We start from the raw sequence: 16,944 nt of genomic DNA, 5'->3' as shown, positions 1-16,944 counted from the left end.
TTGTGCATTTTTTTCTACCACAATCTAAAGAAACCAAACGTTGACCAATGATTTGTAAGTTCGTTGTTTATATTTTTTTATTTATGCAGCCATAAGATTATACAGCTTATTTACAAAGTCAGGAGAATGTATATAACGCGTAATTTATTTTTTCAGAAAATTTACCTTTTTAACTTTGGCTTTCATAATGATTATATTTATTTTTTCTATACTTACATATTAAGTTTCTCTCAGAAAATGTAGTTGTAATTTATTAAAATATAATATTTGATAATTCGAATCAGATATCAGTTGTTTAGAAAAACAGCAAAAAAACATTACCGTAGTTTTGTCAAGTGCAAAATGGTTCATTTTTTGACATACAGCAGTAGCAAAAGCAGATTAATATTTAACTTTTTTTAATTTCCAAGTTTAACACATATAAAATGTAGAATAAAAAATATGTGTTATTATTGGATGTCCATATACATTTAGATAATCCTTAACCACCTGAAGTTTTCCTGTCACTATGTTATGTGTTGTATTACTTCTAATCTTCAAGTTTTTCTAAACCATCCAATTTAAATTCCTAAGTTTTTTTTTTACTTCTAGGATAAAAAATGAATCAAATACCATTTTAAGACTAATCGCATATGCTTTATGATAGATAGTCCTGTAAATCAATGCTTTAATCTTGTTGGAAAACGTATCAAGGAAAAAAGTAGGGCGTTCCCTTTAAATGTCATTGATTTAAAAAAATTAACATTGAACAAGACAGTTAATAAAACAGTTTTTATCTTTAGTGGAAAACATACTCAAAAATAACAATAAATAAGTTCAAGATGTAAGTTAATAATCAGTGGAACTTACACATCACTACGATTGCACTGGATGGTTTTCTTTATAGAAAATAATAGAAAAATATAAACAAATAATTTAATCTTACAATAATAATAATTGATTTTTTTTATATTTTCTCTAGGTTAAAATAAAACGTGGCAATCAATTTTAAGGTGTTTGTTTACGTTTTTGTTCAACTTCCGTATTTTAATCAGGTGATCCAACTACATTAAAATTATTAATTACTGATGTTTGTTTAAATTAAAATTATTAACATTTAGATGGTGTATTTCAATAAATATCCCATCGTAAACAATGTATTATTACACTCAGTGCGTCAAGAAAAACTATTACTTCACCTATATGTGTGGTACTCTTCACTCTAAACACATACAAGAATATATCACGCTTTTTGTAGCTTCGGGGTAAGCAGCATACAGAGATATAAACAGATAGATGGAAACTGAGTGAGGGTTTTCTTATAGCAAACTCACAGCGGGCTCGCTGCCGAGTCCACCGAGGGAAATCGAACCCCTGATTTCCGCATTGTAAATGCGTAGATATACCTCTGTACTGGCGGGGCGTAGATTGAGACACTCTTTTGTATCTACTAAAATAATTTTAGATCATAATTTTCGTTTTTACCTTTCTTTTTCTTAAGTTTTCGTTCAAGTATTACAGTTGTTATTTTTTCTTTTATTGTGGTAGATTTTGCAATCTTTAATCCACACATTTTACAGGCGCAATATAAGCTGATTATAAAAAACGACGCCATGGTAACTATTATCACTTCTGTTAAAATATTTAACAAATCACCAAAACATATTGGAATACATGAGTAAAACGTATTCAAAAAAAGTTTAAACACTGCACATCTTATTTCAAAATCAACTTACACACTGCACATGAAACGCTTCTCTCACAAACTTGTTTTGCTTTTACTCCATTTCTATATCTGGCTTTCAACAATACTAGATTGGTGATTGGAGTAAATGCATGATAGCATGCAGAGTACTGGAAGGACCAACAAAGGCTGTCCATAACAATGATATCTGTAGTACGTTTATTTGAGGTAGAGCTACAGATGCTGATTGTTACTAACAGTGTAACAACTTCTCAGATACTCTGTACCACAGCCTCATGTTGCTGAATAAACATATGATTCCCTGTGTACATCTGGAGAAATTTATTTCCCTAGAATTAGTACTTTTTAAATTCTGTTTTATATAAAAGTAGAGCATTATTAGAAATTTACACGTAAACTTTACCCTTATAGAAAACATCGTGTAATTAAGGAACGTTAAAGTTAATAATCACTACATATATTTACTTACTGTATGTCAACAATTGCTGACCTATTAATTAGTTGTCATATTATAACTGATACAGCGTAGCTAGTGCCAAATGTGTGAACAGCTATTTACAGCTGAGAAACGCTCCTTGTAAACTATCAGGTGATATGGCTACATGTGTGAACAATGTTTTAGGGCTGCGAAACGCTCGTATGGTACATTGTAAAATATTATATGATGAAGATATATGTGTGAACAGTGTTTCAGAACTGACAAACACTCGTTACAAAGTACCAGATTGTATGGCTACGTGCGTGAACAACGTTTCAGAGGTCAGAAACGATCCTTTTGTACGTTATAAAGTACCAGATGAAGTAGCTACGTGTGTGAACAATGTTTTAGGGCTGCGAAACGCTCGTATGGTACATTGTAAAATATTATATGATGAAGATATATGTGTGAACAGTGTTTCAGAACTGACAAACACTCGTTACAAAGTACCAGATTGTATGGCTACGTGCGTGAACAACGTTTCAGAGGTCAGAAACGATCCTTTTGTACGTTATAAAGAACCAGACGAAGTAGCTACGTGTGTGAACAATGTTTTAGAGCTGGGAAAAGCTCGTATGGCACGTTGTAAACTAATAGATGATGAGGTTGTGTATGTAAACAAGGCTTTAGAGCTTCAAACACTCATATAATACGTTATGAATATCATATGGCGAGGGTACATGAATTAGCAATGTTTCAGAACTGAGAAATGCTGCTATGGTACATTATAAAGTACCAGACGTCGTTATTACGCTTTGGAGTACCAGGCGAAGTCACTACAACTAAATAAACTGTTACAATACAAAAGTATTAATTATATTTCGATTATTAAACAGCTCTGAGAGTTATAAAACAAAGGAACAGAGAACACTGTATTTTATTGTGTAACACATCTCTTTGAGATAAAGTAATACTTTGGAAATAACAGTAAGCAGCAGTGAAACGATTTTTTGCGCAAAGCTACCCGAGGGTTATCTGCTTTAGCCGTCCCTAATTTAGCAGTGAAAGACTTAAGGGAAGGCAGCTGGTCATCACCACCTACCGCCAACTCTTGGCGAGCATGTTGAAGTGACTGGGATACGAACCCGCGAACATCGAATTACTAGTCGAGCGCCCTAACCACCTGGTCATGCCTGGCCGGTGAAACGAAACTTCATCTCGTCGATGTTCTTAACTGGAAACCATTTTACCTAAAGGCAGGGAGTAAGAATACCAGAAATCAGAGTAACATGTGATATCTGCCTTTAACACGCTTCAGTGTGTAGTAAGATTTGACTAGTTATCTTACATTATCAGAATGCAAGAACGTTTTGCTTCTTTTGTAATGAAAAATGCAGAATTTGTACGCAGAACGAGTAAAATGAGGAAAACGTTATACGGAACCTCTGTTATATAACATGCTATACGTATCCAATACTAGAATCTGCTACACACATTTCATAAAATAGTTTGGAATTCTTCAAAGAAAAGTTTGAATTATATCATATGTAATCTTTTTCATACATTTCTCACCACATATCTTGAGCAATCATTTACTTTGTCCCTATTTATAACAACCTAATTACCATAAAAGTAAGAAGAAAATTGTGTTCTTAAAGAAGAGAAAAAAATGGTTACTTTTATACATAGGAAAGCATATTTAATGAAAGGAAACGATAAAAAAATCAATACCTCATGTATTTTTATGAAACTAATGAAATAAATACTAAGCAAATAGCATCATATTCCAAACTAAATATGTGTAAAGTTCATAATGAAATTCCTTTTATGTACATTCAGATTATGTTTATTAAAATATTCTGCGTCTCATAGTTTGTTAATAGCACACGAAAGAAAAAAATATACAAAGCGGGTTAGCGTATTTTGTTAAGCAAACACTACACTTTAGCGAAACAGAAGAAATACATAAAAACAATACATACGTTTTCTGTTTTTCATGTTTATCATTTGATTTTATGTCAGTTTCCAATTTCAATCATTGTTGGTATATTTAAGTAGCCTTTGAGACGAGATCCTTGCATAGAGAAATTCTCTAATGTATGAGCAATGAACAACTTTCCCTGAAGCTGGGCAAAACACAAATAGCCCTTTATGTAGCATTGTGCTTAACCCCAAATAAAGAAATATAAAAGTACAATTACACTATGTAACAATTTTTTTTACTTTTCCTTGTTCCTTGGCAGAAAGTGTTATTTCCTAATTTCTTATGCCTAAAGTAGATGGAAAAGACCAATTTTTCTCTTCAAACTTTCCTTTTGGGATCTGGGTATGAATTTTTCAAATATATCCATTTTCCAGAACATTCCAGGTAGATTCAGTGCTGAGTAGCTGATAAAGATTTTCTCGAACTAAGAAGAATTTTCAAAAATTGTCTAGAGTGTTGTAAAACTTACGAGAATTTTCTAGAACTTTCCTTAGTAATGTATACAGGGGCTCACCACTCACTACTTCAGTTTAGTTATAGCTGCCTAAGTGAACACATAGACCTATCTGATTTTATCAGAGATGGAGTCAAGAAGCTGCAAGCATTCTTCAGACGCATTCTGCTATGTATCTGGACAATTTATCAAGACAAGAGCGAAAAAGTACTTTGCGACAGCATCTGCTAAAATATGTGAAACCTACAAAGCATATTTCGGCAAGCCTGTCGCGAATCAAGCCAAACCCTGGGCACCTCATTTTACCTGCGAGCACTGTAAAAAAACTCTAGAAGGTAAGACGGACAATTTTTGCTTGTTCGAATAGTAAGATTTTATATTACAAAAATTTTAGTCCTTTTAAAATTTAAATACATTTTAATTGATTTTTTTATTTTCCAATAGTATAGAAAAAATATCACAAATAAAAATATTTTGCATGAACCTCTTACACATTAGTTGTGGATGAAATAATTTATTCTTCATAATAACAATTTTATTTTGCTCTTCTGCAGGGTGGTATAGAAGAGGAAAAGAGAGCCATGAAGTTCGCTATTACAAGAATTTAGCGTGAGCCCACAGGCCACTCAAGCAATTGCTACTCCTGTATCGTGGACCCTTCCAAACTTCGGGCTGGCAAGAATGCATCTGCTATCTTGTATCCTGACCTTCCATCATCCATTGCCACAGTGCCACACTGCACTGAGCTCCCTGTACCCACTCCGCCAGAGAGAAAGCAGCCATCCTCAGAAGAGAACAGCAAATTAGAAGAGGAGGAAGACGTTGAAGATACAGATTACAATTTCAGAAATGCAGTTTGTGAAAAAAAAAAACATTCTACTTCAACAAAAGAGACCTCAATGACTCGATCATAGAGTTTTGTCTAAAAAAGTCGAATGGCTAGCTTTTAACATCTAGGCTTAAGGAGTGGGATTTGTTAGATGAAAGTGTGCAAGTCGCAAGTCAGAGGAAACGTTACCGACATTTTTCAAGCTTCTTCATTCGTCAAATGGGCTCTGCTTCTGCAACAATGTATCCAGTCTGTGCGAGGCAATTGGAGTTTCTTGTAACCCGAACGAGTGGCGCCTCTTTATTAATAACTCATCCAGAAGCCTCAAACCTGTGTTGCTCCATAACGGGAATAAGTATCCGTTTCTTTCTCTGGCTCATTCGGTACACCTTAAAGAGAAATACAACAGCGTCAAGACCTTGCTAGAAGCCTTTATGTATGATGCGTAGGGCTGGTAATCGGAGACTTCAAAATGGTGGCATTCTTGATGGGTATCCAAGGAGGCTTTACCAAGTTTCCCTATTATCTTTCCTTTGGGACACTGCAACGCGCTACAACAGGAAGCTCCGATCACAACGGATCGAGTTCTCTGTGGGGAGGTACAATGTCAAGTGTGATCCACTAGTAAACCTCCAGAAGGTGTTGTTCTCACCATTGCACATAAAATTGGGTTTTATGAAACAATTTCTCACAGCTCTTGATAAGGAGTTTGCAGCCTTCAAGCACCTTCGATACTTCTTCCCTAAGCTTCCTGAGGCAAAGGTCAAAGTTGTTGTCTTCGTTGGACTACAAATAAAGAATATCCTGGAGTGCACAGAATTTCCCAAGAAGCTCGGTAGGAAGGAAAAAAAAAGCTTGGGGCAGCTTTGTCGCAGTGGTTCGGGGCTTCTTGAGCAATCACAAGGCCGAAAATTATGTAGAACTAGTTGAGGCTCTGGTAAAGAACTACAGCAAAATGGGCTGCAGGATGTCCCTGAAAGTCCATATCCTTGACACACCTCTTGATAAATTGAAGGAGAACATGGAAGCATACTTAGAGGAGCAAGGCAAGCGTTTCCATCAAGATATACTGGACTTTGAACTCTGCTACCAAGGAGCGTATAACGTAAACATGATTGGTGACTATAATTGTGGTCTGTTACGTGAAAGTGGCTTTTATTACAGTCGCAAATCTCGAAGAAACTACTCAGTTTTAAACATTTTTGTTCGTTTTTGCATAACTTTAGTATAAATAATGTAAATCTTTATCGTCGTGAACCTGACGATGACCAAAGAAGGTCGAAACGTTGTTCGCTTCTCTACGTAAAATATTTTCCCAACCGAAACGAGCCGTTTTTACATATAAATGATTAAAATGTGCAATATGTTTTCTCAAAGTACGTCAGAAGTAACATATACGTTAACGCAGAAAACCTCGTGTAATTTTGGTGTGAGAAACAAAAATAACAAACGAATATTGGAGTTCCAAACGACCTTGTTCACTCAACCGCTCTATCTTGTGCGAGCACGGCGGAGTTTTCACGTTTTCTTTTGACCACGGATCATTTCCTCCACAGTCAAAAGACCTTTAACATTATCCACGTTTTCTTCGGCGAGTTCGTTTCTTTGAAAACCACGTATATGCGCGTCTGAGGAACGTTTCTTAATAGGAAGATGTTTTCTGAGAATAAGACAAATGTTTATAGGACTACTGGTGTAAAACCGTGTCACTCACATCATAATTTGCCTTAAAGATTTCATTGATGTTTTAAGGTAAGAGTCCGAGTCACTAGTTTCAAAGGGGGAACAATATTACTAGGGCCTAATGTGAAACATGAAGAAACTGATATTCTAAGATAAGATTTCAAGTAACTAGGTTTCATAGGGGAACAATATCAACAGGAGATAATGTGAGATATATATATGTATTTTTAAAGAAATTTTATATTCTAAGATAAGAACTGCAGTCACTAGTTTTTGTGAAAACTGTTGATAATAATAATTTGGTGATACATATCACAACAACCTTGTCATATGATATACGTCATTACTACCATATGATGAAAGTTAAAGTAGCATTCTAAAGTTTCACACGAAGTTAAAAGGTCCCCAATTTGGCTTATTTATTTGAGTTAACATTGTAGAAAGTATTCCAAGAACATATTTGCATTTTATATGTTATTTAAAGGTCTGTAAAGTGTGACAAGAGACATCGTATGTTTCTAGCCAAGTGGTTAAGCAATTCAGCTCCTAATCTTAAGAGTCGTGGGTTCGAATCCCCTTTACATCAAGCATGCTTGACCTTTCAAAAGTGGTGGCGTTATAAAGTTACGATCAATCTTACTATTCGTTGGTAAAAGCATAGCCCAAGAGTTGGTGGTGAAGACTAGCTGCCTTCCTTCTGGTCTTACACTGCAACATTAGGAACGGCTAGTGGAGATAGCCCTCAAAACACAAACAAACGATTTAGCCACCTTAAAATGTTGGCAAAAGTTCACCAATATTCCCTGTGTTGTTATGTTTCTAGAATTTAGGAGCACATACTACAGAAAGTTTCATAAAATGCCTTAAAACGTTCGTCTTACTAGTGTGGAAACAACTATTTCTTGAATCATATGAATTTCCTACTTTAAGTGAGGCTGTACAAGATATTTTAAACATTTTAGTTTAATAAGGTTATAGAAGTTGTTTCAAGATACCTCTGTCCTTTCTCAGATTACTTTAGAAATTACAGTTTGAGACCTGGCATGGCCAGGTGATTAAGGCACTCGACTCGTAATCCGAGAGTCACGGGTTCGAATCTCCATCACACCAAACATGCTCACTCTTTCAGTCGTAGGGGCATTATAATGTGACAGTCAATCCCACTATTCGTTGGTAAAAGAGTAGCCTAAGAGTTGGCGGTGGGTGGTGCTGACTAGTTGCCTTACCTGTAGTCTTACATTGCTAGACCAAGAACGTTTAACGCAGTGGACTCTCGTGTAGCTTTGCACGAAATTCAAAACAAACCAATTACAGTTTTATATACTAAACATCATATTTACCACGCTGTAATTTAGTTTCAAGTATACTACAGAAATTACGTTTTAGTCTATGAATGTGACACCTTTCTGTTACCCATGCTTTTGGGCTGTCTCCCTATTATCATGAGATTTGTTTTTCGTGATCATAATAAAGCATTTAATCTTACAAAACTAACAACTTATCATAATGTATTTTGCTATAATTAATATTTTATGCAGCACTAATTTTAATTTTATTACTTCTTTTTATAATGATTATTTCTCTTGGCTTAGTTTATGAATTTGTAATTAACTTAAATGTACTTAGCTTACCGAATCAAGTATAACTTTTACCACATTGTGGTAATTCTTACTTAGACAATAACTTGAAGAAATGAAATATTTTTAGTACAGAGAGAACACACAGTGTTGGTTAGGATATTTAACATATTTACTCTAAATCTTTGTTACTTCTAATTTAATTTTTGAAATAACCTAAGCTTCCTGGTTGATTGAACATCGAGAGATGTTATTGGTTCAATTTTCCGCTATACACAGAGCATAGATAGCCAATTGTGCAACTTTGAGCTACATCAACAAGGATTGCAGTACTATGCAAAAATGTTATGGCAAAGTCAAAAATTATATTTAAACCTTGTTTCATAGGATAACGTAAGATAGATCACAGGTTAAACACCACGTTTTTACGAATCTTTATAAAACTACAGAAATTCAGTGCAAGTGCTAGAATTCATCAAACAGATAATATTTTGTGTGCTCCCTTTTTGCTTTAATAACTACAGAAAAATCTTTCAGGCATTATTGCAACATATTTAATAAAAGTGTCTTTTGGGACTTTACTTCAAATGTCTATAACACACTACCATAAAGTGCCTTTGGAAGTCACATTTGATTTGTCGAATTTTTGATCTATCAAATCCAGGCTCTATTCAATTTGGTTGAGAGCGGGGTTCTGCGGGGGATATTGCATCATTTGAATAACTCCAGAAGGCTCTTTCTTCACTAAGTAAGTTCTGCATAGATTGGTTGAGCGTTTGGGATTGTTACCTTCTGGTAGTAGAATCCTTTATCATAATACCCAAACCACTAGGTAAACTATGACGGATTAGTATCTGGTGGTAATTATGTCTATTATTCCATCCAGTTTGCAAATAACTCCTGTCGCATTGGCAGAAAAAAACCACAAAACCATCTCACTCCCTCCCCATGTTTCATGGCAGGTGTTATGCATTGAGGTATATATATTTCACCTTTCGTCCTCAGTTCGTACAACCTACATTGTGAATAAAATTTTTCAAACTTGAACACATCCGTTCATAACTCCCTTTTCCAATTATCAACAGTTTATTTTTCGCAATTTTCAATCTTTTGACAATATTTCGAGATCGAACTAAATGTTTTTTAACGGCTATACAACTACATTTTCCATCCTATTTGAACCTTCTTGACACTGTAGATCTGGACACTTTTCTGTCATTTTGTGCATGGTTGTTTATCTCATACTTTAGATCAGTGGCAGTCTTTCTTCTGTCCCGAAGACTACATAAACGAAGATACTTAACGTTGGTGTTATTGAGTTTAGGTGTTCTGCCTTTTCCTTTCCTATTTTCAACACAACCTATCTCAGCCTTACGAGTTATGGTGTACTTGACAGTGTTTCGGGAGCATTTCAGGTCTGCAACAATTAGTCAGAGACTCCAACCAGCATCATGTAAATCTTTTATATAAACTTTCTGGTCTACAGACAATTATTTGTATGTTTTGGACCGTGGCATAACAACAAAAACTTAATATATGTGAGTAAACACTGTTTAATTTTGGAGTGCTACTAAATTGATTACTTCTAGCATATATTGGAACCATATACTTTCTTTCTGCATAACTAAGACATAACCTAGATTAACATGTCAATTATTTCAGACCCTAAATTTTATCAGTACATTTGTTACAGTAGAACGTCGATGATATGACTTTGGTACAATTATATGTGAATTCTAAAGAATGATAAGTATTCTCTCCCTAATTCATTCAACTATGAACAGAGATCAGTAAAACATTACTATATTGTTGAAATTTACGTTCTGTAATGACATGGAAAAATTAGCCCCGTAAAATGGAAAAAAAAAATTATACGCTATTATCTTATCCTAACGCTTTTGCATCATTCTGTTCATTATAATCCTTAATCTCTACGAATTATTGCTTGATATCCTTGTGATCAATATTTTACTGCATTACTTTTATTAATTAAACTCATGGGCTTATATCATATACATTTAATTATTTGCGTGGATAATTAAGAACTAAGCTCATAACAACTTATTAATTTTTGATTATTTCAAAATAAACAGTAATGAAATAAAAAGGAACATATCTACGATGATTATTTTGCCCTCTACGTTATAACTTCTTTATTTTCATAGTCATTTATTCTTTTTGCTCATATGCTTTATGCTATACCATATAAAATGTTAATTTTAACGTAAAATTTGCATATAAAATTGCTTCACTTGTCAAGTAGCGAATCACGAACTTCAAATAACCACTTGTTTTATTAACAGTAGTTCATTTGGTTCTTTTTGTTATGTTTTTATTTTAATTTTATTTTTCTTAGTTTTTTTTGCTTTAAATGTAAGCAAAAGGTTATACAAAGGGCTTTCTGTTTTATATCCACACCGGGTATCGAAACCCAGTTCCTTACTTTTAATAAGATTTATCTTGTTCAAGAATGTATCTTATATAATATTAATAAGAATGATCCAATTTTAGCGAGTTAATTAATCTGGTGAGTAACAAATGCTCTGGTCTAACAAAAATTAAACGCAAAATATCTTTCCAGGAGTCCCATGGAAGGTTAACAGTCGACATCGATAATATCGGTGTTCGATTCCCCGCTGAGAAGAGAATGCAGATAGCCCATATCAGAGTAACACCTGTTGAGGAAACCATACCGATAAAAAACATATTATTCTAATTTATTATTTATTTTATTATTAAGAATTATTTAGCTATAGATGGTTATTAGTATTCCAGCGTGAAAAAACGCTTCAAGGAAAACTTTAAACAGGATAAAGTCCCTACGATTCAGGTGGGAAGGTCAGGAACGAACTCGCCACCTCAAAAGAATTTACTGGCTTTGAAAATCTAAAGAAACTTACTGTCAGTCTTATAACACACATACAGCAGAACGTACAGAACGAGTTCAGCCGTATCTGCAACAAATTTTGGTCTCAAAAGTTTTTTTTATATTCACACAGCCAGGCACTCTTTATTATAAACTTTACAGGCACACAATGCTCTGTCCTTAACGTTTATGATAAGGAAACACAGCAGTACAAAAGAACAGTTTGGAAAGATATCATACTTTAATTACTTGTTGAAAATATAAAAGAAAGAAATAATATTGAAACAAAAATTGCCAATCTGAAAAAAAAAAAAACGAATTTAACCCACTTTGGTAAACCTGTTTATTCAAAGTTATTACCTTATGAATTTGAAGCTAATACATCAACCATGGAGAGCCAATATAACGTAAGCACATAAATAAAACATTCTGAAAATATCTTTTCAATCGTTTATATATGCATATACTTGTATGATTTGCAAAATATTTGGCAGATATATATAGATGGGCCGTTGTCAGTTGTGTTTTGATGGAAAATACAGTTCCAAAACCAAGTGTAAAACAAATACAGAAGAAGTAACCCATGGTTTCTGAATTTATTGAAACATGCCAGTAGTTCCAGTAACTAGTGGTTTGCTAGACTAGTCTACTCTCATGAAGCTTTTATTTAAATAATTACACTGTAAACCAGGCTGGATTCTGTCCACTATACCTCCACACTGACACAACCTACTTTTGTGCGACACGTTCTATGTTCCAAAAATAACCCTCGATAATAAATTCAATGACCACCAAGTAAAAGTGTAGTTTACCAGACTAGTAAAGGTAAATGCAAATCTCCACTGCGAGCTATTTGGCGATGTATTTTCCTGACGCCTGTGTTCTCCTTGGTAAACATTTTAGCGTGAACGTGTCATAACAGATTCAGAAAAAGTCAAATGAGACAAGTGATTACAAAATGAGAAAGCTTAATGGATTAATGTTTTCACAGAAACATTGCCTTGTTGTCAGTCCCCGGCAACTGGAACTGTTTGCAGGTTTTAATGAAACCTGAAGTCTATGTTTTAGGGGCGTATTAAAGTGGTTGATTTAATTATTTCAAAACGTTCAGTTCTTACAGTGCCCAAACGTGGTAGCTCATGAATTATACAATACTGTACTAACCATAAAAAACACTGAATTTTCTTTATTTCACTTACATTTCTTAAAGAACAAAATTACTCATAAGATAAATATTAAAAACAATAAATATAATAAAACAGTAAAATATAAAGTTTTATTGTTTTTGTTTTGAAAGCTACACGAGGACTATCTGCGCTAGCCGTCCCTAATCTAGCAGTGCAAGACTAGAGGGAAGGCAGCGAGTCATCACCACCCACCGCAAACTCTTGGGCTACTCTTTTACCAACGAATAGTTAGATTGACTGTAACATTATAACACCCCCACTGCTAAAAGGGCGAGCATGTTTTGGTGCGACGGGGATTTGAACCCGTGACCCTAAGAAAACGAATGAATAAGTGAACTAAGAGCATGCTGAATAGTCAAATATATAGATCCACATCTGAAGATAAGAGAATCAGTTTTATTCAAAAAAAGAAAAGAAAGAAAGTTTGATAGTCTAAACCATAAAACATTTGAAGCCAAAATTTACCAATGGACAAAAATTAAAACAAATGAAATACGAATTTCTGTAATGAGTGTGTACTCACGTATAGGATCATATTTCTAAAAAAATGTTTTCATTTTTTGCATCATTTCCTACTACACGAACTTGTAAGTAAAATAGATTCATATATCTTGCATTGCATCTTAATAGATAGTCCAGTTCCTTAAATAAAATCACGTATCCAGCATCACTTCCTAACAAGCAATTCTTCTCCTAAAAAAAGGGATCATATTTCCAATATCACTACTTAATAGACATATATTATTATGTATGCCCCTTTCTTATAAATACTATTGCTCCAATAATAAAATAATATTCTCAATAGCATTTCATAACACGATACTTTGACAATAAGTAGTTCCTTACTTGAGTTAACACATAACTATATATTTTTTTTACACGGGTCGTATTCCCAGCAAGCATTTGTACGATATCATATTGTTTGTACATAACTGACTTTTATTTCTAGTACAGTTTGTGAACAGATAATATCACATATAAAAGAGAACATTATTCTCAACATAACTTTATAACAAATAATACTTGTTCCTAAGATATGGCTATTACTAGTTAATACAGCTCTCTTGCTGTTACAACACAGAATAAAGACGGTATTCTTATATCGGCATTTAAGTCATGATTTAAGACTTTTAGATCACACAATTAATTAAAATTGTTTTTGTTTTTGACAGACACGCAGGAAATCTGTAAATCTGTAGTTGAGTCGACTACAGTGCTACTGCTAAATATATTAGAAATGTGTTTAATTATCCTAACACGTTTAACGACTACTTTATATTTGCAGGAAGTTATAACTGATGTACCATATGTTGTTCATAATACTTTTCTTCCAATCAGGAATCCTACCATAAAAATAAGAATAAAGTTTTACGAAATAATTTACACTTATTTTCCGTCATGCATTGTAAAGGACAACTAAAGTCATATTAGAATTTAACAGGCAGTAAACTGTAAAAAAAATATCCACCTTTATAGTTTAGAGGTTTCAAAACCTTTTGAAGGTATTCATGACATTTATTTATATCTCAGCACTGATATTATGCCTTGTAGTCCTTTTAACTCAGAATTCAAATATCGATTTTCAATGTCTTTTCCAATCGCAAGAAATTCTAGACGTTCAACAGACATGCAGCAATTTTGCTACGAATCAAATTCTTAACACATTCCACAATATACTACAGAGTTTTTTCTTTATATATTTTTCACTTCTTTCTGATCTCTGTCTTATTACCATTTATTATCTTAGATTACATCAGTTTTGGAAAATACGATCCAACGTCAGTAACTTTGGTTAGCTGATGTAAAACAACAACAAAATAGCAAATATCAAACCCATTCTGAAATATTTGTCTAACTACCTTTAGTAAGGGTTGCTAGTTAAAACTTATGTGCCTCTAAACCAAGAAAAGAACCTAAACAACAAACAGGTTCAGTTAGTAGAATTTTCTCTTCTAATCTAATCTGTTGCTAGTCATTCTTCAGGAATTCAGGTTTGTAATTATATGTTTATGCTGAACTTTTAATAGCTAATCGTAAAGAAGCTACAGTTTTTCTAGATATGCAAGTTTGATATTTTCTTTTATTATTAAAAGTTTCGATATCAAAATTGCCTTTCGAATGTCCTATACTTAATCACTTGTCGTGAATCACATAAGCAAAAGACCCTGCGTATAAAACCCAGTTTTAAATATCAACATAAAACGTCTCTAAAATAACAGGTCTGGCAACTAATCCAGTGTGTATTCCTATGAAATAACATGAAAACCCTTTCCATTTTCAAGATACTCGATGTATGCGACAACTGAACGGATTTATCGTGGAAAACACTTGTGTCACTCGATTTGTTTCAATTTTCTGAACTGAAATACTTCATGATTATGCCTTGTATTAATAACTAGGACAAGTAAACAATTTTTGCCACTGAATTTTCTGTTTGTGTATTTTCACCTGTTATAAGAACCCACATTTTGCCTAACGCTGTTCAAGTACGACTTTTTGCAGGTATCTTTTGAGATGGTTCTGCGCCCGAATATGATTCATATTATTTTGTTTTGCAATATTATTAAATACAAGAGATATCCTCGATCTAAACGCATGTTCATTCTTTGAATGTATGAATATTCTGCTTCTTAAATAGTTTTTGTTCCACAAGGGATGGATATTTCTTTGTACTCAACAAAGGCTTCGTCTAAAGTAATAAGCGAAGTTGGACACTTACATTACCATAGTATTTTGCTAAAACTTCTTAATGTTTAGGGTAGGTAGCTTCTGTGAAGAATTTTTCAGTTCCACAAAATTCTTCAGATAATAAATATTTGAGATGTTTTTTTGTTTTTTGGCAAGCACAAAGCTACACAATGCTTTGTGCTTATCACGGATATGGAAACCTAGTTTTTAATGTTGTAAGCCTCTTGACTTTTTTAAGGCATAAAAATATGAAAGTATGGTGAAATGAAATATATTATTTTACATAAGAAAATGTTCTTCAATAATAATTATAGGCCAAAAGACATATTCACAATTTCCAAACACAATGACGCAGAAAATTAGATTATAGAATTCGAGAATATAATTATAGAATATAAAAAAAACCGTCTTATAACAAAAGTGTGGATGCAGCAGGTACCCCGATGTGGCTTTCCTAAAAGAAAAACACACACACATATAACAAAAGTGATAATTTAAATGTTTTCTGAACCATAACTTTGAGATATAAAAAACAGAAATATTTAACACATTCTCTGTGAGTTCCTATTTTTCTAAAAGTATTATAATTGTTAATTTCCATATAATCATTTTTATTATATTCTTTAAGTATCCTTTATTAACTGTTTTTAATATGAGGCATTAACTTCTAGCACCTTTAAAATATCCAATTTAAACATTGAAAACAGAAAACTGTATAACTTTGAAATCAAATGAGTTTTCGCTTGAGAACTGAGATTTAAAGTGAATCATCGTTAGGTCATTGTTTGTTTGTTTGCTTTAGCGCTTTGACTATGGCGGGGTACTGAACCACGAATTTTAGCATTATAAGTTCTTAAATTTACTTCTGATCCACAAAATTCATTTGATCGTAAGAACGCTATAAAGATGATTGTAATATTCCGCTATTCAGTCAAACAATAGTAGCTAAATAGATGAAGGTATGTGCTGTTGGCTAGCTGCCTTCCCTTTTGTCTGTCAATTCAAAATTAAAGTCTACTATGCGCAGATAGACGAAACACACAGGAAATTACTAAATAATGTGTAACCCAATTTTTCAGAATAAACCAAGCTTCGTGACAGAGATTATTGTAGACTTCTTCTACTCCGATATTTTAGCTTTTTGTCAAATGGATTTTCAAAAAGAAAAAAAGGAGGATACTTTCGTAAGAATAAACCGGACTTCCAAAAGGTATACTTCAGTTTCAGTTTTGTTTTATTTTAATAGATCCCAGTACCCTCCTTAACCAAAACGTTTTCAATAAGAAACAAGAGCAATTTCACACGAAACACCAAACACTGTGGAAGTGATTGAATTATGTTTAACATGAAATCCTGCATCCATCATCTAACACGTTGGTGTTAATCGTAATAGAAAACTATACCAGCTGATTAAGCAGCTCTTTTGTAAAATCACAGTATCTTTCTTAAAGTTTATATGTTAAGCTTTTAAAAGATTTTGTGGGTTTCCAACTATTTTTTACCATGTTGTATATAATACGTTTACTTGTATAAGATCAGAGTAAGAAGTGTTGAAAAGCTGATGATATTTGTTA

General features: G+C 33.3%; 1 protein-coding gene across 6 annotated transcripts in view; it reads right to left on the bottom strand.

Moving 5' to 3' along the window:
• LOC143250626 (potassium voltage-gated channel protein Shal-like) overlaps window positions 1-16,944 on the bottom strand; it is a 174,303-nt gene that overhangs the window by 44,101 nt on the left and 113,258 nt on the right. The window lies entirely within an intron of this gene.

Source organism: Tachypleus tridentatus, chromosome 5 (genome assembly GCF_004210375.1).
Source record: "Tachypleus tridentatus isolate NWPU-2018 chromosome 5, ASM421037v1, whole genome shotgun sequence".
In the NCBI taxonomy this organism is placed as follows: domain Eukaryota; kingdom Metazoa; phylum Arthropoda; class Merostomata; order Xiphosura; family Limulidae; genus Tachypleus; species Tachypleus tridentatus.
This window is presented reverse-complemented; position numbering and strand designations above follow the sequence as displayed.